At 37.6% G+C, this 23,680-nt stretch overlaps 1 protein-coding gene across 4 annotated transcripts in view; it reads right to left on the reverse strand.

The window, feature by feature from the left end:
* GALNT13 (polypeptide N-acetylgalactosaminyltransferase 13) overlaps positions 1 to 23,680 on the reverse strand; it is a 157,939-nt gene that overhangs the window by 118,259 nt on the left and 16,000 nt on the right. The window contains exon 1 of one of the 4 annotated variants that reach the window (XM_064514531.1): positions 17,265 to 17,509. The exons of the other annotated variants lie outside the window; for them this stretch is intronic. The gene's annotated coding sequence lies outside the window, so the exon portion shown is untranslated. Of the gene's footprint in view, positions 1 to 17,264; positions 17,510 to 23,680 lie in introns of those variants that run through there. 4 annotated transcript variants of the gene reach the window in all.

Here is a 23,680-nt window from a genome sequence, read left to right on the forward strand (position 1 = left end):
ATCTAAAATATGCATGTATATGTACTAACCTATATTTAGAAGTATATAAATAATGCCCGCAGTAGAGGAAATTTTAACTTATAGTCTGGAGAAGAATCAGGGTTTAAAAGAGAAGAATCAGGGCTTTAAAAAAAAATACATATTTTATCTCTCTCTTGGTCCAATTTACTGGTGCAAGTTACAATTCCCATACATACTTCATTCAAAGTAAAAATCTGTAATACAGTTACCTCAAATCAATGAGCTAAAATATGCTGTTTAAATGATCGCAGAGTCTGAAATTTACTATGAATTTCACCTGTTCACACTGATGCTACTTAGACTAAGTTAGCTGGAATATACACCGAGAAGCCACAGAAGTCCATCTGATTGCTAAGAGTGCAGGTAATGGGAGAAGCAGGTTTTTCCCTCTGCCCTTTGCTGTGATGATCACTGAGCAGCACCTAATATACCAGGAATGGAATGAACTAATGTACCCTGACGGGAACACGAGGACAATTAAAACTGGCTGACAATAACCGACACGAGCTTTCTCATTAATTTTCAGTCTCCACCATGCAAACGATGCTAACTATGAAATGACAGAAAAACTGAAGGGTCATATTAAAATATCAGATATACATATCTAAGGCAATATGCATACACATACACACTTAACATTATGTATACACATATACATAAGTGCATTAAAAAAAAAGTAAAAAGCACAGAGCGTGCAACTTCAGGGACTCTCATAATAAATCACATCATAATTGCAATCGAGAACAAACTACTCCTAACAGAGATGTTTGGAAGACACAAAATTATGTTTTGCAGAGCAAACAGAACATCCTAGCAGAACGGAAGTTACTCCACTTGGAGATGATAAACAGCAGATTATGTTTCATTACCATGTGTATTTTCAGGATTAAAGATCTTAGAGGGCCAGAGAGACTTAACAGAAGTTTCAAATAAGCAGTAACATCAGAGCTGTTAAGGATCACTGCATATGCAAAAAATACAAATGAAAAAAACAACCTAAAAAGCTGCTGTGTGACACAGAAAAAGTGTTATCAAGAAGGAATGTGAAAAATCGGAAACAGGAAAAAAACAAGACACATTGTTCAACCTAAATTCTTAAAGTCATCTATTCTGCAGTGTTCGTTGCAAAAGCATTCCATGAAAAAATTTTAAGATGCTATGTGCTTTAAAATTTAAAGCATAATTTTTTTGCTTTTCTAGTAAATAAGGAAGGGCTCTGGAAGTGTGGTTTCTCTTATCAAGTACCTTCCGCCTAGACTACAACAAGCTGGATGCTGTTTCATTACCCAGGTCCAAGTGGTGATCACCCGTATAATATAATAGAGTTCAGGCACAGAGCCAATAATTCTTTCATATACAAAACTAATTATTCTTCTGAGAAACTGCATCTTGCATGCAAACAGCGGATGGTTTAATTAAGGCACTTCATGCATTTTTAATTGCTGAAATAGATAAGAAAAAAAGACACTGCTTGTATAGACAAATTCAGTTGGGCTGATGGCATGTATACAGGATACCAGTGATAATCAATACACCACAGGCACATCCTTTCTATTTAAATCAAAACTTTTTAAAAAGATCCACAAAAATCCTATAAAAACTAATTTACCATAAACAACATACTTCTAACACAGACATATATATCAACATTTTTCTGTGCTTTGTATTGAAACTTAGTTTTCTGTGGAATGTAATTTTCCCTTAGAGATGTTCCTGGAAGACAGAATAGTGCAACTGCATAATACATACCTCCAAACATATAGAAATTTCTCATTTAAATGCAAACACTGAGAAAGAAGCTTGCTTGAGCAATGAATGTCAGAAGAACTATAGAAGAACCAGCTCCGATTAAAATTGGGACAATATTATAACTAAAGTCTTCCCATTTGCAACGCACTCCACCAGAAAGACAGAACTGTGAAATCAAAGATTGTCTATCCACATAACTAATTTATACAGTATTTTTCTTGTCGCTATCCCCATGGGAACCTAGACAAAAATTTTGTTGAGAAAACTCCTCCCCCCCCAAAAAAACTCACTTTCTCCCAATTCCTGCAATATATTAAATGTCCTTATGGAATCTGCCCTAGATCAGTACTACAAGGGCGGGAATTAATTATACCAAGTAATGGGTAGGAGTGCACACACATTAAAACAAGCTAATTTTACAACTGCTTTACATTTTGCCCTCCTCTTCCTCCGTGGGAAGGCAGTATCAGCACAGCACTGACAGGCAGGGACATTCCAATTTTTCATTTAAGTTTATTCATGCCCAGTTTACTACTGCCAGTGCTGCAGACTGAGGCTGCAGCAGAGCCACATGGCCTAGGGGAAAGGCAGCGACAAAGAAAACCTTACTGTGAGAGACCAGGCTTGTTTTCCCCTTCATTTATTCCCCTTTTTATAGCAAAAGGCCAACTGTTCTGCTTTAAATGCTCCTATTAATTCTGGATCAATGCAGTAATTAAAAAAAGTGAAGGCAGGTGACAAGTACCAGAGCAAGTGCACTGCAACAGTCCTGCCTGAAGCTCCGACAGCCAAGGACACAAGCCGACGAGGGCTCCCAGGCTGCAGGCATCAGTCAGAAATCCAGAAGTATCACCACACTGAGCTCCACCTGCCACGGCTGCGCTGGAAACATGCCCTCCCCTGCAGCTGAGGCCGGACACACTCGTTGCACAAGTTCCACGCAGAGGAAGCAAGGACGATCAACAGCAATGCTCTCCTGGAGAGTTAGACACACTGATTCCTGTCTCGTGGAGGTGCAAGGCACCTCTGGACAGAACTGCTGGGATGTGGAGAAAAAAAATCCTCACTCTAAACCACACGGAGGGGGGAAGAACTTAGACTTGACAGGACAAAAAGAACCTAGGAGCAAGGACTTCAAACTCCCACCAGGGACTGAGATGGTGACTCTCTGGAATCTCTCCCAGGGAATAATAACGAACAGAGAATAACCAGATTCCCATCCCACCAGCTTGTGTGTCAAGGTTATCTGAAAAAGAAAGGCCAAAGCAAATAAATAAATAAATAAAATGGCACCCCCCCCAAAAAACAAAACAAAACAAAAGCAAACCCAACCTTTCCTGCCTCAAACAGTGCAATCTGGATAAATCTGAACTTCCTAGTATAACGGGCATTAAAAGTGTCCCAAATGCCTTTTTTTCCCCCATCAAAACATGACTTAAAACAAGTCTGCCAAAGGAGTAAATCACTTCTCTACATTTATCTTTTCAGTGTGTCAAGGCATTATAAATATTGCTCAAGAACCATAAGAGAGGGACAATTCAGTTACTTTGAGCAAATTATGACACAAATAATACAGGTAAAAGTTAAACAGTTACAAGAATAAGCAAAAAAATACCAGTACAACTAACACTGAAACAGCTGTTTAGATGCATGATATCCTGCAGCATGATGCGTGATATTCACAGCAAGGGCTGCTAAGTTCCACTCCCTTACTTTAGAGGAACTATGCACTGCACTAAACTACTCCTTAACTCTGAAATTTTGTTTTCCTTGGTTATTTCGAAAATAAATAAAAGTTTAACATTAGCCACTAAAATGTCCGAGTGAGAGCAGCTTGGAAGACATGTCTGCTCAGGGCTCTATAGCATCGTGCTTCAGTCTTACAGATTACAGTTTTTTGGAAGCCATAAACACTCCCTTTCTCATGATCTAGAATTTTTCTTTATTTTCCTATTAGATGAGCATCATCTTTTAATAAAAAAGACTATTTATTTCTATATTAGTGACAAAACAACTTCCAGTACTCTACTGAAACAAGTTAAGCATGAAATTACACATTATTTTTGCACAGTCATTTAAAATTTTAATCTATCAAGATTAACATTTTGGAATACAAAGTAATACAGACCGCCCTTGTCTGAGGTTAAAATAAAGTGCTGAACTACCTCCTAAATTAAAAATCTGGAGATTCACCTTCTCCTCCTTTCCCACTGCCTACCCTAACCGGGACTGGAAGGGACGGAGCTCCCCACACCAGCCGCAGAGCCTGGCTTTTTGGAAGACCGTTCGCTGCTACTGCCAGCATGCACAGAGGTACAAGCCTGTCTTTCGGGAAAAAGAAAAACAAACAAACAAAAAAAACCCCACAAATGAACACCTCTATGTCATAATTCTTCTTTGAAGTATTAGAGTCCTCAGAAGGATTCAGTGCTGAACTGCAATTTAATTTGTGTATCACCTTCCAGCATACGTTTGCCTGTTAGATACTAAAGGAAAAAAGACAGATACTGTCACTTTGGACAGTCTTCTTGATTCTCGTAGCAAGCAACTGCTGACCAGACACGTTGATTCGTCACCGCCTCGCTCTTCCAGCGAGGATTATGCAACGCAGCAGTAGCAAAGCGTGGTAGCCTTTGATTACCTCTCAGTAACCCAAAGGTCCACCAATCAATTTTAAAATGTTAAAAGCAATTTCTCACATATGCAACCTTATTTAACAAGAATGAAACAGCTACCAAGAGATATACAAAAAGTAAGAGATTTTTTCCCCCGATTGCTTTTGTCTCCATTAAGCTTATTATCACAAGGACTGTGGGAAGAGATAACAGCATTTATTAGATCAGCTGATATACAGACCTTTTTTGGGTCAGCACTGTGTGCTTGCCTTTTTCGCTTCAAATGTATATCAGCTGGAGTAATGAAAGAAGTGTTCCTTACGGAAGTATCTCTCGCTTAATAGACCATTAAGAGCTCCAGTCCCATGGGGATGGTATCAGGGAGTCCATCTCTCAGCTCCCCACAAACCGCCTGCCTTTCCCGCTCGCTTGCAAAGACTGCGGGAGCCTCAGTCGCAGAGCAGGACTCAGCAGCGCAGAGCAAGCTACCCATACAGAGACGGTAACCTAGGTCTTTGCAGAGAGCCAGCAATCCAAACCAAAGGGCAACTGCTTGGGAGTACACAGACACCGAGACGACATCATACAGGATCGGCATGGGATACGGGCACGACCAAACAGGCTGCACGGGACTGCTCGCTAGAACACATAGCTGGAAGTTAGGAACAGCTCTAATAGCAAGAAGTGATGTTCTTTTTTCTGTGTACTCCAGTCACATTCTGAAGGCCTGACCTGCAGGATATGGCCCAGAGGAGGGATTCCTCCTTTCTGATTGATTCAAGATTGCTAGCATTATGAAACACTAAAGTTCTGCTTGTTTTGTCAGTCTTCACCTGTTAGTCCCTCTGATGGGCACAAGCGCCAGCACCTGCCAGATCAAAACCTGCAAAGTAGTGATGTACAAATTCCACAATATACCCACGAGTCAGAGGTAAAATAATGATCCTTTAAGGAGAAGTAATAAGATGATAAACCCCAGTTAAAACATTAACAATTCCACAGAATATTAGCTTAAATTTTTTTAAAGAAATAACCTGTAAAACAAACAACCAAAGACAATTTGAAAGACCACAGTTACAAAAATCAATGCAAGAAAAAAAATAAAAGGGACAGGAAGTGTGTTGTCCACAAAAACAAGTTTGTAAAATGCAAAAATAGAAACTCAATACTCACAGAAAATGAGATCTCAGACAAAATGAGCCTGAAAGCAAACGAGCTACAAAGTCAAGGAAACTGCGTGTCCACGCGTGTGGGGGGAAAAGCAAAGAAGAATAAGTTTCCGTACAAACATACTTAATTATGTTTTAAGCATGTACTTCTAAAATTCAGTAAAATTTATTTTCAGCTCAGCATGAAATCAGCAGGAAAACAGACAATCTGCATTTAGAGGATACATAAATATATTTATTCTTCTTTAGGGGGCTTGGGGGTCTGACATCTTCTGTGTGTTTCAGCAGTTATGTATAGCTGCAACAAGAAGTGTAAGTTTTCTAAAACATCATCTAAATTAACGGATGTGTCAGCATCACCAATATGGTCACACATAGTATAGGGTATGAAGTTTATCAGACTTCTAATATAGATTTAAATACACCAACTCCATGAACTATAATAAGCAACAGGTAACTAAGACACAACAATAAGAGCCATTACTTGTGTTCACTGAAAGGAACCCATTTAAGAGCAAACATTTTCAACATAAGGAAAAAAAAAGACTAGAGCTGTGATATCCAGGGGAATTTCACATGAACACGGACTGCAAAATCAAGCACACAATGCCTTGATTTTTCCTGCAAAGGGGCTATTTTGACTTGTTTTCGAAGAGTTCAGAATAGCAAATAAGGGAAAGTAAAGCAAAAAGGTGTAAAACAAGATTTAAAATGACTGAGATACTATTTGTTTAATCAGTAGGTTAATATTTCTCTTCTCACAAGAGCCAGCAACATTTCCAAGCATTAATAAGCCTCATACTGCTCCTATCTGTAAAATATTATCATTGCCATTTAACAGCTGGCAAAAACAAGGCAATCATAAATTAACACTACGTCTGTACGGCACAAAGCTGTAGCGTTCAAACACAGCCAAAGGGATTCTGAACACAATGCATCTAGAATTGAAAAACGAGATCATGAAGTGGAGAAGCACCAACAAATACATACCTGATCAGGCAGGCGGATTTTTACTTCTTTCCCCTTACTAAGTTTCTTGAATCTAAAACTACAAAACCCATCCCAACGAACAATTATAACTTAGTTCTGAATTTGCATAGTTATGAATGCCTTAACATCCTAAGAAGTTAATACTGAAGACCCACGTTTACACCTCTGAAGGACAGCAGTGAACTCAGGAACATACCTTTCCATGAGATGTATTTTATAAAGAATTTGATGCCACTGTGGAAAATAATTTAGGAATGACATTTCAGTATTAGTTCTGTAGCAGACAGCATACCTGTAAATAATTCAGTGCTAATACACTGCTAGATAATGGTCTGATAAATGAGAAGAGAAAGTCCCTCCGTCTTCCTTGGTAGCCCTACAAAAAAAGGGAAGCTTTAGACACCAGCCCAGCGCTCCTCTCCTCATATTAATAAGCACATCTAGCTCCATGCAGATTAGCTTGCTCCTGCTCCCAGAACAAGAAAAGAACAGTAACATAATTGTGCTTCAAGGAACATAGTTTCCCAAAGATAATCCTGTGTGATATAATTTTCAGATCATTTTACTCTGAGTAAATGCTCATCACATCAGTATGTCTGAGTCTAAAAATGTGGCTGGTGGCCAAAGAGACATTACACTATCTCATGTGAAATACATGCCACATTTGAGGGCACTAGCAAAGCACCTGGGGAATTCTGGTTCTGCACTTGGCGAGATGTGCGCTTCGCCCTACTGCTCCCAGAACAAAAGCTTCTTATTTGGGCCTGCAGCAAAGAAAGCCCTAATTCTCTGTCTGCTTTTTGCCCAGGCCTCCCAACCTCCGTAAGCATTTTGCAAGGGGACAGGATGGCCAGAAGGTTATGAGGCCTGCTGATGCGACTTCTGTGTAGTTGAAGCTAAGAAAAAAAAAGTTTGCAGTTCTTTCCCCCTCTTTACTAAAATGGGGGCATTACGGTTCTATGTGTTTCTTTGCTTGTTTTTATACTGTGATGTGAACATCAGATAATATATGAAGATCTGGCATGTACATATTGCTTGACATTATATATATACACATATATGTATGTATTATCTGCCCATAGATAAGCATTGAGCAAATGTAAGAAGCCAGTAGTTAATCAACAGAAGGTCCGTGTGCTAGATAACTAGATTGTCAGTAGACTGAAAGAGGGCATCTCCCAAAACAAGTGCTTCCCAATCCGTGTCCCTTCCACTTCTGCTCACCGAACCCGAGAGGGGACTCTCCGCGTCTGGCCGACGGGCGCACGCGAGGAAGGCTTCCTCTCCTCCACCTGCTCGCCGCACAGATGGCCCCAGCAACAATTAAGTGAGGTGAGTGGCTGACAGCAGCCCTCCCTAATGTGGAATTAATTATGAGATTATCATCAAGGAATTCCCAGAAGTACTTAGGTAAATCTCATTACCAACCTCTTAGGTTGTAGGACAAAACACAAATTTTATATTGACAACACAGCGTTTTCAGCAGAGTAACAGAGCAGGGTTTTTTGTGGTAATTGAGTGCTCCTTCCTTCCTATGCTAAGGGATGAAATGACGAGGACTTCTCCCAGCCTGTCTCCTCAGGGGGCCTCTTAGAAGGCATAGAGTAACTAAAGAAACACGTTTTTACCCCTCCTCTTTCTTGTGTAAAGACAAACAGAAGCTCCTGTGCCCTACCAGCCTGCACCAAGAATTCACAAAAGGCAATCTTCAAAGCACCTAGACTAGCACCCTAGATTAACAAACCATTTTGCAATCCAACAGTTATGAAAGCCAGCCACTGAGAGGACTTATTTCAGCTTTCTGCTTTTGCCTGGAAAAAAAAACACATCTGCACGAAAGCAAAATTTTACAAACAAATGCAAAAGTTCACATTTCAACACCAATTCTCATCTATGCTGATGAACTGTACTTGTCTCCAACTTTCAGGCCGACAGATAAAAGCTAAGATTCAACTAGCAAAGACAAAACCCAAGAGATAAGGGTGACCTACTTGAAATCCTGACCCTGAGCTCCAAAGGGCAATACGAGTCCTGCTGCCAGATCTTAGAATTATTTCTAGTCCTCTATATTCGTATTTTATTTTGTCACTTATATTATTTTCTTTCTATATTTATCTCATTCCTACATAAGGAGAGACCAGGCATTCCATGGACCAAGCTAAAGGCTTAGTGTGGAGCCTTCCAACACACACATACCCTTATGAAAGGGCAAGTGACATCTGCAACTTGCTTACCAGCAGCTTCGGCAACCTCATGAACAGATTCTCACAATCTACATCTCTGTAGACCTCCTTCACCCAAAAGTCCAATGCTAGCACATAATTAACTGAATGGTTATTAGATACAAAGTCTCCTCCTCAGAGATTTTTTTCTGTTTCTCCTTGATAGAAGTCTCTGAAGTATGATGAATGTGTTCAGAAATACTTCTATATGCTTGGATTGATATTAAGCAATAGGGAGCACAGCTAGACAAATCTTACAAATGTATCTAGGAGGTCAGGTGACCATGCTGCCACCAAGTACGTCTGGGAATAATATCAAAGGACGTAACTATGTCAATTTTCCTCATTTCCATACTTACAGCTTTGCTGAATACTGGTAGTTTTAGGAAGTTTGCAATACAAAAGCTTTTTATCTTTACAAACATTGATTAGCATTCTGCAGATGCAGCTGTACTTCAAATGTGGTTTAACCAATTTTCTTTCTATTTCCTTCCACCATTCCATCCAAAAGTGCAACTTGATTACAAGAGTTTAAAATTTTCCTATAAGCGAACCAAAAGAAATCTTAAATTTCAGTACCAAATGCATACCAGAACACTGAGTTTTCTGACAGCAGACTGGACAGCACAGCACCATAGCTACATGTTCAGTATTTCTCTAATGTATGATTTCTCCTTTCATGGGAAGGATTTCACATAATCCAGCATGTATACCAGTTGTGAGACTGCAGCTCCCTCCCTCCCTCCCTCCTGGTGCCTGAGGGCAAGGCAGGTCCTCCAAGAAGTTTCAGTTAGCTAGAGTCAGCAGCAAATTTTCAGTGTAAACATTTCTTTTGAAAGGTTTAGCTAAAAAAGATGCATTTTATACAGAGGGTTAGTTTCTTCAAGAATGATTAAAAAATAATTTTATTCTTGCTTGCACTGGAAAAGCAGAAGCTTACTAGACGTAACTGGCCATTTGGGCCCATTGCTCGGTCCTCAGACCAACAGTCAGGATCCCACAAGCTGTTTGGTCCCATTCCCCCCATTTCTGGCCCAAAGAGCGGTCCTGCCATGGAGAAAAGGTGAGGCTGCCTCCTCCAAGGCAGGGGCGGGGGCACAGCCGCAGGGGCTGCTGACAGCCTCACCGGGCCCTGCGGCACGGAGCCCATCCTGCACCGCAGAGCAGCACCTGAAACAGCAGCCTTCGCCCACACGCTCTGCCGGCAGGGAGCAAAAACAAGCGTGCTATGGTTCTGTTTGCCCCGCTGAAAGCTGCTTCTCTTGCTAATGGCAAAGCAGTACACTTTAAACTACACTGCGATAATTTTTCAAATTATTCTTTCTACTTTGAAAGCAGCATCTTCTTTAAAAACAGCAGAGAGTTTTTTAAATTTGTGCTCTCACAACTAGACTGCAGTTTAGCTCTAAGTGTTCATTATCTCAGGAAAACATGGTACGAGATACCTTAAAACAAGATACACAGGAAACCCACCATCCATGTGTACAAGGTTTAATAGATATTTCAGGAGCTGAAGTACAAAATGATCCAATAGAAACTAACCCAAGATTATATATGCCAATAATAGTAAGTGAGGCACAGACTAGGTCACATTAGTAATGAGAGGAGGCCATAAAGTTATCATCTAATAAGGTATGACCTCAGCTTCCTGAGAAAATGTTTAGTAGTGAATGTAAACATGAACCAGGGTACTTAATTTCTTTCAAAAAGAAATGCATGATTTATTCAGACTACATGTTCACACATACTCATTTTGATGGATTATAGTAGTGAATCAACTTATTTAATTTCTTTAAAAATTTAAGCAGCAGACAGGTTACCCTCCCTCTGTGGTTCTAGATGTCTGCCCATGAAATATAGAAGAGAGATCTTCAGAAGACACCCTTTATAAATGAACTACTAGGTTTTAAATGAATCTACAACCAAAGTTTCATGTTACATATGAGGTTTTGTAAGAAGAATATACATTCACGACACTTACTGAATGAGTAATTTCAGTACATTTTCATTATTAATTTTACTCCTTTTACCATGTACTAATGAGTGATAAACCAAGGCCAGTTTGATTTAGTTGATTAGCTGAATTTGAGATACATGATTTACTTGTCCTGAAGCAGTTCTTCTCTCTCAGACTTATTCTTTCATCACGCTGTAAGCTTTACACAAGTTAAACAGCATTTACTATTGTAGGTCTCACCTGCCTAATTTGTGTTTCATAACTCTGGCAATTTTTTTTTCCTTTTCTTTTCTTTTTTTTTTTTTTTTTAAAAAGTATACCTTCAGAATGTCACAGCAACTTTTATACTTGCAGAACATCAAACACCCCCAAAATAAAGTTATTTCAAGCATAACCATTTAATTACAAATGACATAACCAATAATTAAAAGGCAGTTTAAGAAACCCCCATTGGAGACATAGTATTAAAGCTTGCCATTAACACTAGCATCTTCAAAACCGTATTAAGCAGCAAGTAACACCTAAGAAAGTAATGCTTACAAGGTGAAAATCAAGCTTCCTAGCAACAGAAGCTTCCTGTCAATAGAAGGTAAAAAGTGATCTAACCCAGCCTGCAATCTGTGATCTAACCCAGTCTGCAATCCACGTCCCAGCGTGGGAGAACCGCCCCGACTCCCCAACACTTTATGATACCGGTGATGAAACACGGGACCAACTCCAACACAAAACACACGGGCCGTCTTCCTCAAGCAGATCACAGAAAGCAATTGAAGTCTATCAACAGACTAATACTAACTGCTAAATCTTCCTGTCCTAGTCATGATACACTCTACTTAAAATTATGATTTCTACTGAGTGGCAAAATAAGAGAAATTACCATTTTATTAATTTTAAAATAAGATAATGTGGTTAAATTTTAAGACTATCAAAAGCGGTACCAACTGCTGAACCTGTTAGCACTAAGGCCCCAATACACTGTATTTAAACTTACTGTTTCCAATGGAGCAGCAAATAAGGGGAATTCCCATTGTATAACATCTAAAATAAGAGAATTTAACCTGGTTAAATTGTTTCCAAACCATGAAAGACTGGCAAATTCTTTCATTACAAATAGCTTTGTTATCACTTAATGAAGAAAGTCTTTTATGATTAAAGTTTTATTTAGCACTCAGATACCAACATTACAGGAGGAATATTGTTCCCGTAATTCAACACAATTTGGAGTGGAGAATTCTCTCGGTGGAATTGCTTATGATACTTATAGCCGAATTCACTACAATAATTATATAGCATTTCATATTATGGAAATCCACAGCTTTTTGAAATGCTATTTGTCACTGTCCCAGTGCATTTTTGTTGACTTCAATGACCTATTTCACAAGCTTGAATGTGATCCTCATGCCCAGCCCGGCTCTGCAATACAAGCTTGGACAAAGCATAATTTTACCATTTCTGATGATGCAGCACTACCTCAGTGGTATTCCAGGAAAGCTAAGTTATAAAGAAGTTGAAGGCCTTAGATTAAAGACTATCTGGGTGAAAAGTGTTTAAATAGAGCATAAGACAAACACAAATTGAAAGAGCAACCCTATGGGCAAATCTATGATGAAGCATCCCATAGATTTTTAAATTATGGGCACTGAAAAATTGTTATTGTACAGAGAAAGCAATCTCTACTGCAACATTTAAATCACTGCATGAAGACCTGCCATCCACTGTAAATAAACTGGGTTAATTTAATTCATTACACTCTTTAAATATGCTCTTGAGAAGCACTCCTTGTTCTTTGTAAATATTCTAAATACTTTGTACTTGGAAGTTCATCTCCCTCATCTACGAGACAGTTCAATTTACACACGCCCAGAGCAAGACAGGAACTACTTCTGCAGGACTTTAAAAGATACCTCTCAAAGAGCACCTGGCTCCTCGGTGAGTATTACTGGAGAGTAACTGACAGCTCCCACTTACTGCGCAAGCTTCGCTCTTCTGCCTCAAAGGACTTGCTAATACATTGCCACAGAAGCCAGATATCCTTGTCAGAGTTTCCACTCTATCACTAAAGCCAAACTGAGCATAATAATTCTAGCTCTAAATTATCCTTCCAGGATAGCAAGGCCACAGCACTTCTCTGCATGAGCTGACACGCTAGTGATCAAGCATTTTATTTATTTTCCACAAGGCATGATTCAGCACATTTAATTAAAAGAGCTGAGTCAACTAAATAAAAGCATGATAGAATAAGATAGTAAATAACAGGAGCAAAGCAATTTGTATGCATTCCCCCATGACAAGCCTGCTCAAATCACTGTGGTCTCCTGCACACAAGAGAATCTCTGCAACCCGATTAATTCTACTTGGGCCCAAACAGGATTCTGGATTTACCAGGACTGATCCATAAAGAACTGACTGCGGGATAATGGCCTAATGCTCCTAAATAGTGTAAGTTTTCAGCTTGTACAAAGCTTAAGAACATGTCTATATTATACTGGCAAACTCATATTTCATGTAATATGTTTCTAAGTATTGCACGAGATGGTGCCTACATTTAGAGTTTGCTCTAGGAAAACCTAGACAAGCTAGAGTCACAGTACAAAACTGACTTATTTTGCCAAAAATTGGGAAAGAGGGGGGAGGAAGAAAAAACCTTTTATCATTATTTATGATGCATTAAAAAAATGCAACACAATATTAGTCTGATGTTGCCTTTGTATTATTCACTATAAAGGTTTTTATTCAAACTCTATGTGAGTATATTTGTCAAAATGTTTTATCAGTGACCCTATTGAAATAATTAATAGAAGAAAAAAGCCTATAAAACACACTACATTCCTGCTCAAACTGTATTCACTAAAATAAGAATATGCCAAATCCTACTAAGCTTAAAAAAACCCCAACCTTCAACCACCACATACTAAAACAAAAAGACCTAGCAGAAGTTCTACCTTTCAAACACCTGGCAATAAATTTCATCCTAATTAATTATTTAATAATATCACACATCATATTTTATACTAATTTAAACAGCAGCTTCTCAAAATGTATGAAGAGGCATTTTGCATTTAGTTTCCAGACAGTTAGATTTAAAGTTACCTAACACTTAAGAGCAGGCTGTGTAAAACACACAAAAAGAAATTACTGAAAAACCGTGCCAAATTTTTCCAGGAATGTGTAACCACCAACTGCAGTCACCACATGGACAGCTCTCTAAGAATTCCTGCTTCATGTGAAAGAGATATTTAAAATACTACAACATTGACCTTCTTAGATAAGAGAATGTATACAATACCTTGTAATCCATTAATGCAGTGTTAACTTTATATATATACAAAAACAATTTTATTGATTGACAAAGCCTTATTAAAAAAGCAGAAACACTTGTGAATTAGAGATCAACATTATACTTCTTATTCCTAGCATAGAAGCAAAGCTTTACTGCCCAACTGAATCACACTTCTTAGTTTGTACATGTAAGAAGAAAAGACTTATCCACCAAATTTATATTTTAACTTCTCTTAGAAGGTTTATCTGCTGGGTCAAATTTTTTTAAGCCCATCTTCTCTTGAGGAAGGGGAGGCCTTCAGGGCAGGATTGTACCTGCACCTTTGTGGTGAGGATTAGGGAGAGCAGTAACTGAGACAAAGAACAGACGACGCTAATTTGTACACAAATAGCGAGAATGTCTAATAGGTGAACAGGCTTCTCCACAGGTCTTAAGCATGCTTTCAGTTTTCACTCCCTTAGTTACCCTGCCCAAATGGTTAAATTTTGAGCACTGCTATGTATGTTTTGTAAGTAGATCATCTATGGAGTGTGTAATTAATGAAGACTCATGGAAGGAAAGTGCTATTTTTGTCACAGCTAATACCAGACTTCCTGACAACAGGATTCAATCCTGCCACCGCATTTCAAACAGGCCTAACGTAGACACGAAGTCACAATATTTTCAGCATATCTGGAGACAGGGAACTGAAGTAGGTAGGATCAGGCTGATATAGCCTGTTGAAACAAACAAAATCATTTCTTATGAAAAAGGGGAGGGAGAAAAAGAAAGGGACAAGATGTTGGGCAGAAACTCAAGATTATAGGATCACATAATTGAACAGTTCAGGAGTTAACCATTTCCAATGTACTTTGAATTTCAATAGAATCCTACAAATAAATCCATATAATACAATGCAAAAAGATTACTTTGGAGTTACACATAAAAAAGCTATAACATAAAAACATTGGCTAGATTTAAGGCATGATATAATGAAAAGTCCCAAATAAGAAACACAATTAGGAAAAAGCAATATGCAAGACTTAACAGTAAGTTTTATACATGCTCAGATGAGCTACTGTCAGCAGCTTTTAATTATTTAGAGTCAAGATTTTAATTATTTAGAATAAAACTCAATAGAGGGGTGTAAAAATAATCATACCATGTTGATGCAGAAATTCTCACTACTGTTATTGTATTACAATGCCATAGAACTTAATCTTGAAATGCCTGCTAGTTCCTTTCTCAGTAACTTGTATGCCTTTTTCAGCCAAATATTAAATGTAAATGACACCCTTCTGCTACTAGTAGCTGGTATATCACAAAGGACACAAAATACCAGATGTTATTAATCTCATTTATATTAACACCATCCAGTTGACATGCTGAAAAATGTAAGAGGCTTTTTTTTAATTTTTTTAAACAGACTAGAATCCCAAGGACAAGAAGGATGACATTGGAATACATTTTACTCTAATTCTTCAGTCTTTATTATGCACATGAATGCTCACTTTAGCTTGTCAGATTTGGCAATCAAGGCCCTTGAGAAAGTCTATAGCTAAAAACTTCCATTACAGCATACAGGAATAGTCCATGTGATACCTACTAATAAAAAAAGTCTCAAAGTATGGCATTCAGATATACAAACAATCATGGCATTACTGTAGATAACATCAAAATTTCTTATTACTAAATTCCATACTGTGCTAAGAAGCAGATATTAAAATTACTTTTAGTGATAGATCTGATTAGTATTTATTTCAAAATCTTCCCTCAAACTCTGTAAAATTCAGTCATAAAACAGTGGCTTAAAGCTAATGTAAAAAAACTTCTCTTACTTTGCAACGTAGAAAAGCTGCAACATGTGGCAACCTAACATGATGCACCACCTTACCATTCTGTGCGCTTTCGCAGGAGTTCCCATTTCTCTAGCGTTTTGTTCTATTTCTTAAAACTTTTCCAGGACTCAAGCCAAAACTGCTCTGTGTACTGAAGTTTGAAACAGCACAGATTCAAATATATTGCATAATATGTAGAACAATTTAAGGATTACTTAAAATTGGATTTAGAAGGCTGACTGCAGTTTGAGCTTCACATTTTTAAGGTTCAGTATTTCTGCAAGCAGACCTGTGTGCACTGACACTATTTGCAGAGCTTTCCTGAAATCAATGAAGCCTCATTCAAAGTCTCCATGTGAAGCTTCTAACACAACCGGAGTCAATTTTTAGACAATATCCATTATCAGAGCTTCCAGTGCTAGAAGTACACATGGTTTTTATGAATACTTTTTAGTTTTCATAAAACTATTTTCTCCTAAGGTATTGATTGTCTATAAACTTTGCAAGTAGATAGGTCTAAGTGTGAGAAGTGCTTTGCAAAGAGAAAAGCTAGTGTCTGAAAATAATTTCAAGTAATCTTATGATTCATCTGTTGAACATTAAAAAAAGAAAACAAAAACCTACACAGCAGCTGAAAAGCATATTCTGCGATTGCCAAAGGAAAGTTGATCTTATCAAAAACTGGGTTTCTGTTAATCCTAATCTGAACAATTTGGAAAAGTTTCTCAGTTAAAAGAATGGTTTTCTGCCTTGTAATTCAGACAACTTACGTATCTTGCTAGCAGAATAGCTATTACTGAGAAAAGTATTAGATATAATGCGAAAATCAAAAATACTGCTCTACTACACACATGCATCTTTACACACTTTGTAATCCCAAATATTGGCCCAAGCCAGTCATTTTAAACTGGCTGTCTCTTGGGGAAAAAAATAACAAAAAACAAAAGACACACAGTTAAGAGCAGAGAACCCATTTCTATTAATGCTAATACATTTTCCTGCCTTTCGCACTTAAGTATCTATCTTCTTACATATTCAACTAGCAGTAAAAATCACTTCCCTTTTTTATAGGTTTCTGTAGTTCAGGTTTTTGATTATGCCTACATCATTAAAAACACTAACATTTACCAAGCTATCACAGTAAACAAATTGTCAACAAGTTGCATAGAATCTATTTTTATCTTATAATATTAGAGATAAAAGTTGAAGCTGTTACTGGAAAATATGTGCAATTGTTAAATGTATGCAGCCCTAATTAGCAAGACACACGTGTATGCCTACACTTCCATCCCGTTTACATCCATGAGCTCCACCTTGACAAACAGGTCTGGTGCTAAGACAGAGCAGTGAAACCTAAACGTGAAAGGCTTAACTGAAGATAAGAAAGAACAGTGAAATAAATCTAGTGGATACCAAACAGTACAACCCGCTAATTGATACCTACCAGTAAAATTTAGATGAGCTAGGCCACTCTTACACCCAGGGCTTCTGCTACATGGGCAAGTCTAAATGGGCTTTATGGGGACAACTGGCAAGCATCTAGATATCAGAAATAATATTGTCAGTGTGGCATGTTCAAAACAGTGTGGACTATTCCCTAAACAAAACAAAAATCCCCAAAATGGAGTTTAGCCTTCCTACTTAAAAATTTATAATGTTAAGTAAAATTAACCATATTTTATTCATAACTTTAGGACACAAGGTAGACTTCTCCCAGTGCAATCTTTTCACACTGACTTATGAAACATCAACTGAAAAAAAATAACATTAAGAGTTTATATGGGTTATTTTATCAGAAAAATTTCACAGTTCAAAAAATAATCAAATCTGGGGACTAACAGCTGTAAATTTTTATATAGCTTTAAAACAGAGTCCTATTACAAAGTACACTAGAGTTATCCAACTTTGGGGCAGTAAGGGAGAACATATTTGCAATTACATCACAAATAAGTCATTTTTCTGTCAGCTACCACAAGCTGAAAATATTCCTGGTATCTTCCAATATTTTAATATTCACTATCAACCAAGCTAAAAATACATCATCTTCATAATATTTATTTTTATTACCAAATATTTTAACAGTAAGTTATGGAATTAAATCTTTACAGTAAGAAATATCTGTCAATTCATCCCATGATGGGATTCCACAGTGTGTTGGATAACATGACATTTTTTGGAAGGAGTCTATAAGAATCAGTAAGCTCCACATCTCCCAGTAACACAGCTTTTTTTAAAAAAAAAAAAAGTGTGCAATCAGAAAAAGATGTGTATTATGCTAGTTTTGCCTCAAGCTCTAGAAAGGCATTTTCTCCAACTGTGTGATGAAAACCTATAAATAAACTTAGTACGTTGTCACAATATCCAAATCGACACTTTAAATTTTACTTGTCAGCAAGTTTGTGACAAGATGTCAGTCCAATATACATATTCATCCATCCACCTATTAAATCTTTATGGTATGCCATTAAAAATATCTGCTACCATTGTTACTGCAGACAGTCCAATACATACAGTAATCTGACAGATAAATGTGTTTCTATGGAAACTACCAAAATGAATGCTTTTTTTTTTTTTCCCCCTAAACTTGGTCATAACCCCGAACTTTTATTACAGCATCCAAATGTTTCCTTCACCTGCTTTACTGGATCACAATACAGTCCTTTTCTCTTTAAGAACAGAAACACATTTTAAGATTTGAATAAATGAACCTTCCTCTTATACTTCTTTCCAAAACAGCATTCTAATAATTTTTAACAATTTTATGACAATTTCCCTTTTTTGTAGTACTTAAGATGTAGTTAATACTGAAACAAAAATGTATCTGCATAAATATTAGATACCAGAAGTCGTAATATTATAAGATTTGTCACTGCTTTAAGAAAAGCTCAAACATATATTCACATTCTAAAGCTACATTAAAAACATTATTCATGTTGCAAAGACAAGCATTCAAAATCACAATTCCATCTCATTATTCACAGGCAATCATATATTAAGTAATCACTTTTTCTTTACAATTACTGCTTCAATCACTGCACATGCTCATTTTATTGTTTAGAGAGCAGTACTTTTATTTTGCCAAGCTCACCACACTTTTTTACTCAGTCTGGGCAGAAAAATGCCAATCAAAAACTGTCTACAAAGACAGCTTTTGAAACCGAAAATACCAACCTTAACTAAAATTAAGTAAATTTGAAACTAAAGTTAGAAAAGGACTTTACTGCAGAAAAACATTTATTTCAAATTCCTTTAACCATGAATCAAGGAAAAAAAACAACTCCCCCAAAGCCTTTTGACTCCAGGATGTCTTCATCCTGACATCGAGATTCCTAGATGTGAATTAACATCCTCCCCCTCTTAGTGAGCACACTAGATGCAGAAAACAAACGGTCCTCCTGATGTAGCAGGGGGAGAAGAGTCCTTTTACTCATGCAGAGTTGAAGGGAAATTTGAAGGGGTTTGATTTGATTGTGTAACAATATTTGAGAGGTTAAAGATAGAAGAGCACATAGTAGCCAAACAGACCTCAAAAGATAAGAGGTCTTGGCATGTCTCAGAATTGATGCTCCTGCCTACACCTATCGATAGCAACTTAACTAGAAAAGCTGAACCTCTGGCTATTAATGTTTTGCTGAGATGTATCACTTGTGCTCTGCACATACAACTTCAAACTCATCCGTGCACTTCAAAAGGATCCCTGGTTGCAGCCACTGGTGAACTTCTGGTCATTTTACAGCACCTAACCCCATGGGATGATGGTCTCAATTTGGTCTCATGGACTTTGTTGTAACAAAGTGGAGTCTGCAGTAACCTTCAAACAGCTCTCTTAGGCGTTCAGAATTACTCTAATTCATGGAAAATGAAAACAAAGCTTAACTGAGAAGATGCCAGGCTGTCAAATTGCCTACTGGCTTAGAAATGGTCAGTAGTTTTTTAAATAAGTGTCTACCAGGGAGAATTTATCAAACAGTAATGCACACTCCTACCTGCATGATGCCAGGATAGCAATGAGAAGCGTGGTCTTCTGGAACAAACTGCTATGCTACCGTAACGAGATCCTCACTGGGCACCCACAGACACTGACTTGTTTTTCCAAGAAGTGCTGGCCTTGCACTGTTCACACCATCTTGTTGGACACATTAAGCCAGCTGCCACCAAGGACATCTTTATTATGATATACGCTGTCTTTAAAGCAAAGATCTACAACTTCAGTAAAACACACCATTTGTGAATTTGTTTCAAGATGTTAAACTCTTCACTCAGCTTTCTAAGATTAGGTGCTAAATCTTTGTTCAAAAGAGGCTCTATGTTTAGAATTGCGTGTGCTCTGAGAGAAAATGCCAATTAAATTTAAACAGTATCCGAGAACAAGACTCAGAGTTAATAAGGAAGTATTTATAATGCTTATAGCCTGCTCTTCATAGCCTCTGTTACGTTCAATAGCTGGAAGAAAAAGGAAACAGTAAAGAGGAAGCTCAAGCCACTTTTGAAATAAAAGCACTATCGCTCCAGTTTTTTACATATACCTTCTTCATAGATCTCTTTTAATCTCGTGACTTAACTTGAATGTTAGCGTTCCAACATGATTTAAACAGCATTTCCTTGGTCACAAGCTCAGCTTGCTGAGTGAACTGACTTTTAGACTGAGTACAAAAAGGACTTTTGTTTTAAATATAAGATTATTTCTTCAAGCAGACCTGAAAGCATTCTACCCTGTCAGCTGCATCTATTGCATGTTTCAGGAGAATCATCTGCTAGGAATAACACATTGAATATGATTAGTTCACAGCATAAGACAGACTGCATTTGCAACCTCCTCCTTAGGCCAGCTTATCTCTATTATTTCACCTTTTCACTCCCACAGTCTTAAGTAAGACCAGACACATCTCTCTGTTCCCCCCACCCCTGAGAACCAACTTCTCCAAGAAGCAGAGCTGTTCTTAAGAAATATTTGGAGCAGAATCATCATTAACACTAGCACCAAATGTGACAGAGTTCTGCAACTCTTAGCTGGAAGCAAAACAAGAAATACATACTGTATCAACATGGAACAGAGGAGTCGAGTCTGAGCCAGAACATTTGACAAATCAAGCGCTATCTTCTCCCACGTGATTCTGAATCCATGCTTGGCTCAGGGGCCTGATGACAGACTTTGCAGTAAGGGTTTTTCAAGAGGCAATACAGAACGTCTTGAATACTTACAAACTCCAAGAACATCTTGAATACTTACAAACTTCAGAAACTAAGTGAAGACTGTGGTACACCCCTCCTCGGTTTACTCTAAGCCACATTTCTGAAGTCCTCATGCACACACCCTACAGGGTAAGGAGCATATGTGTTTGCTTTCTGTTGGGTTTTTTTGAGTTGCCAACTCATGGCTTTCAGAAGTTTTCCAGAGTATCTCCGCTCTGGTTTTCCAGCTCAGGAAAACCTGCAATACCATTGCCAGCACGCAACTTCCCCAAAGGAATCTGAATGAGCAGGTACGTCCTGATGAGATACGGTACTAGCAAGCTTTGTTCACTTTACAGAGAGGGACTGGGAATCAAGTACTGCAAATCATTAAACATTTTAAGGAGGATCAACCATGTAAAAAGAAAAACATTGAAAAGCATGCATCTCCTATATCACCCTAGGAAAAATAACAGCAAGTGAATCCCAGGAGTATTAACAAAAAACAAATCCATACACCACACCTCTTAGCAAGGGCTCTTGCTCATTCTGATACACAGGCAAATTTCTTCCTCGCTGGCAACTGCAGGGAGTCCCTGAAGTCTCCTGAAGCTGAAGATAAAACCCAAGTTTCCAGAGAAGTCTCCACACTTGCTGTGCAGCTTGCCATTCAACAGAAGGAATCTTTGGGCGCAGCAAGGGAGCACAATCCTCTTTCCAATCCCAGGCAGTCTGTTTGAGGCATAACCTGGGAACTTACTTCTCTGTCACTTCAATTTTTTCAGACAACATTGCCCACACACCGCTGATTTAGGCACCTTGAAGTACGTTCAAATACCTACACCAAAATGCTGGGAGGAAGCAGCAATTAAACCAACTCAACCTGGGGCTGTGGGCATTGCACTAAGAGAAAGCAAGACTGTTGACCTACTGATCTGGTATTTTCCCAACTCCTACGTGTGCCATTGATGAACAACGCCTGCTGAAAGGCTGCCCAGTATTAACTTGCCTCCTAAGTAGGAAGTAGCTTCAAGAAGTAAGTGTTGTTCTGTCACTAGTGGTACAAAAATAGATGCAAGTGAAGATAACTTGACTGAACGCCAGCTCCAGTTTGATTAGGATCACACTTGCAAGTTGTTAAGCAATATTACTAACCCAACACAGCAACAGCTCATTTTTATAACACTCAGCTTTTATACTTGTCACTTGTGTACTAAATGATGTACAGTGAGACATCAGAGGGGAATTTCAGACAGTTGTGTTCCTTTCTGTAAACCATCGCTGCTTACATTTCAACATCTACTGTAAGGCTATCTTTATGAATCATTTACAATGCAGTAATTATTATGACTAAAAAGGCATGAAAAGTTTACCTTTTTTATGTCTAAACACAAAACTACACAAGCTGAAGCCTTCCCTGTCTAATTAATGACCAAGATAATGGATTAAGTGATTTAAATATTGGTTACTGTCCCATTTAAATTTCTATTACTATATTGATTCTTGTTGCACCTTTTTAATATTCTTGTGGAAATACTGTATTTATGTTGCTTTTTATATTTACAAATCTGCATTCTCACTTAGACATCATAGACTGACAAATACAGTTCTTAAAGGTGATGGTATCCAGGCAGGTACTTTACAGAGAAAAAAAAAAAAAAAAAAAAAGCAGCAATATGCTATATCCATCATAACAGCTTGTAGCACTTAGGGTAAAGGGGGGTTTAGTAGCCTGCAGTATAGGGACACAGAAGTTTAAGAAAACATTTCCAATTATTCCACCAGAACACAATTTCAGCAGAATTAAATGAAGAAATTTTGCTGGATCTCTAAAACAAAACAGAAGGTTACAGTATTTTGGAATTTATTTCAAAATATGCATGCTGACACAGCAATAAATATCACCATCTATTCTAGCTAAAAATATTTAACGCTTTGAATAAACCCACTTGCAAGTCAAAAAAAATCCTATGAATTTAGTAAACTGGAATATAACAGTTATACAGAAATGACCATATTATTACTTCAAGTGTGTAGATAGACTAATACAAAACCCCACAAACTTCAGACAAAGTTTCTGAACCTTTATTTACAACTGTCAATGAGAAAAAATGGTTTTGCTGCAATTATTTACACAAGTCCTTGTTCAGTGAATTAACTGCCCTCATCTGCTAAACAACGCTTTCCTAAAAGCAAAAGCTTTTAAATGAAAGTTTACATTAACATATCCTATTACACCTGTTTAGAAACGAGATGATTACAGTTTACTTAAGTTATTCTAATTTAACTCAGTATGTCACTAAATGGAGTAAAGATGTAAGTGAAGGACACTGTTTTATACTCCATGGAACTGCCTTTTTTTTTTTCTTCTTCTTTTTAAACTGGTCAAAAAGATAAGGATAAAATACATGAATTCTGCTTTTTCTCAGTGTGGTCTTACTAGGTTTACTAGAATTTCTGTAATCTTACAAAAAGAAACATGTAATGAATTTCCAATAAAATTGTGTTGTGTCCCCACATATTATATATCACTAGTAATTTTGCAAGCCATATTGTAGTCAATAATATGTGGGATAAGAGTAGAATATGCATAGTAACAGCCTTAATACAGCATTTGCCAGGCTTTCAAGTAGAAATAGAATTTTATATCCAATATAACTTCATTCTCAAAACTGAGGGCAAACAGCT

The sequence above is a fragment of the Dromaius novaehollandiae genome, chromosome 7 (genome assembly GCF_036370855.1).
Source record: "Dromaius novaehollandiae isolate bDroNov1 chromosome 7, bDroNov1.hap1, whole genome shotgun sequence".
In the NCBI taxonomy this organism is placed as follows: Eukaryota; Metazoa; Chordata; class Aves; order Casuariiformes; family Dromaiidae; genus Dromaius; species Dromaius novaehollandiae.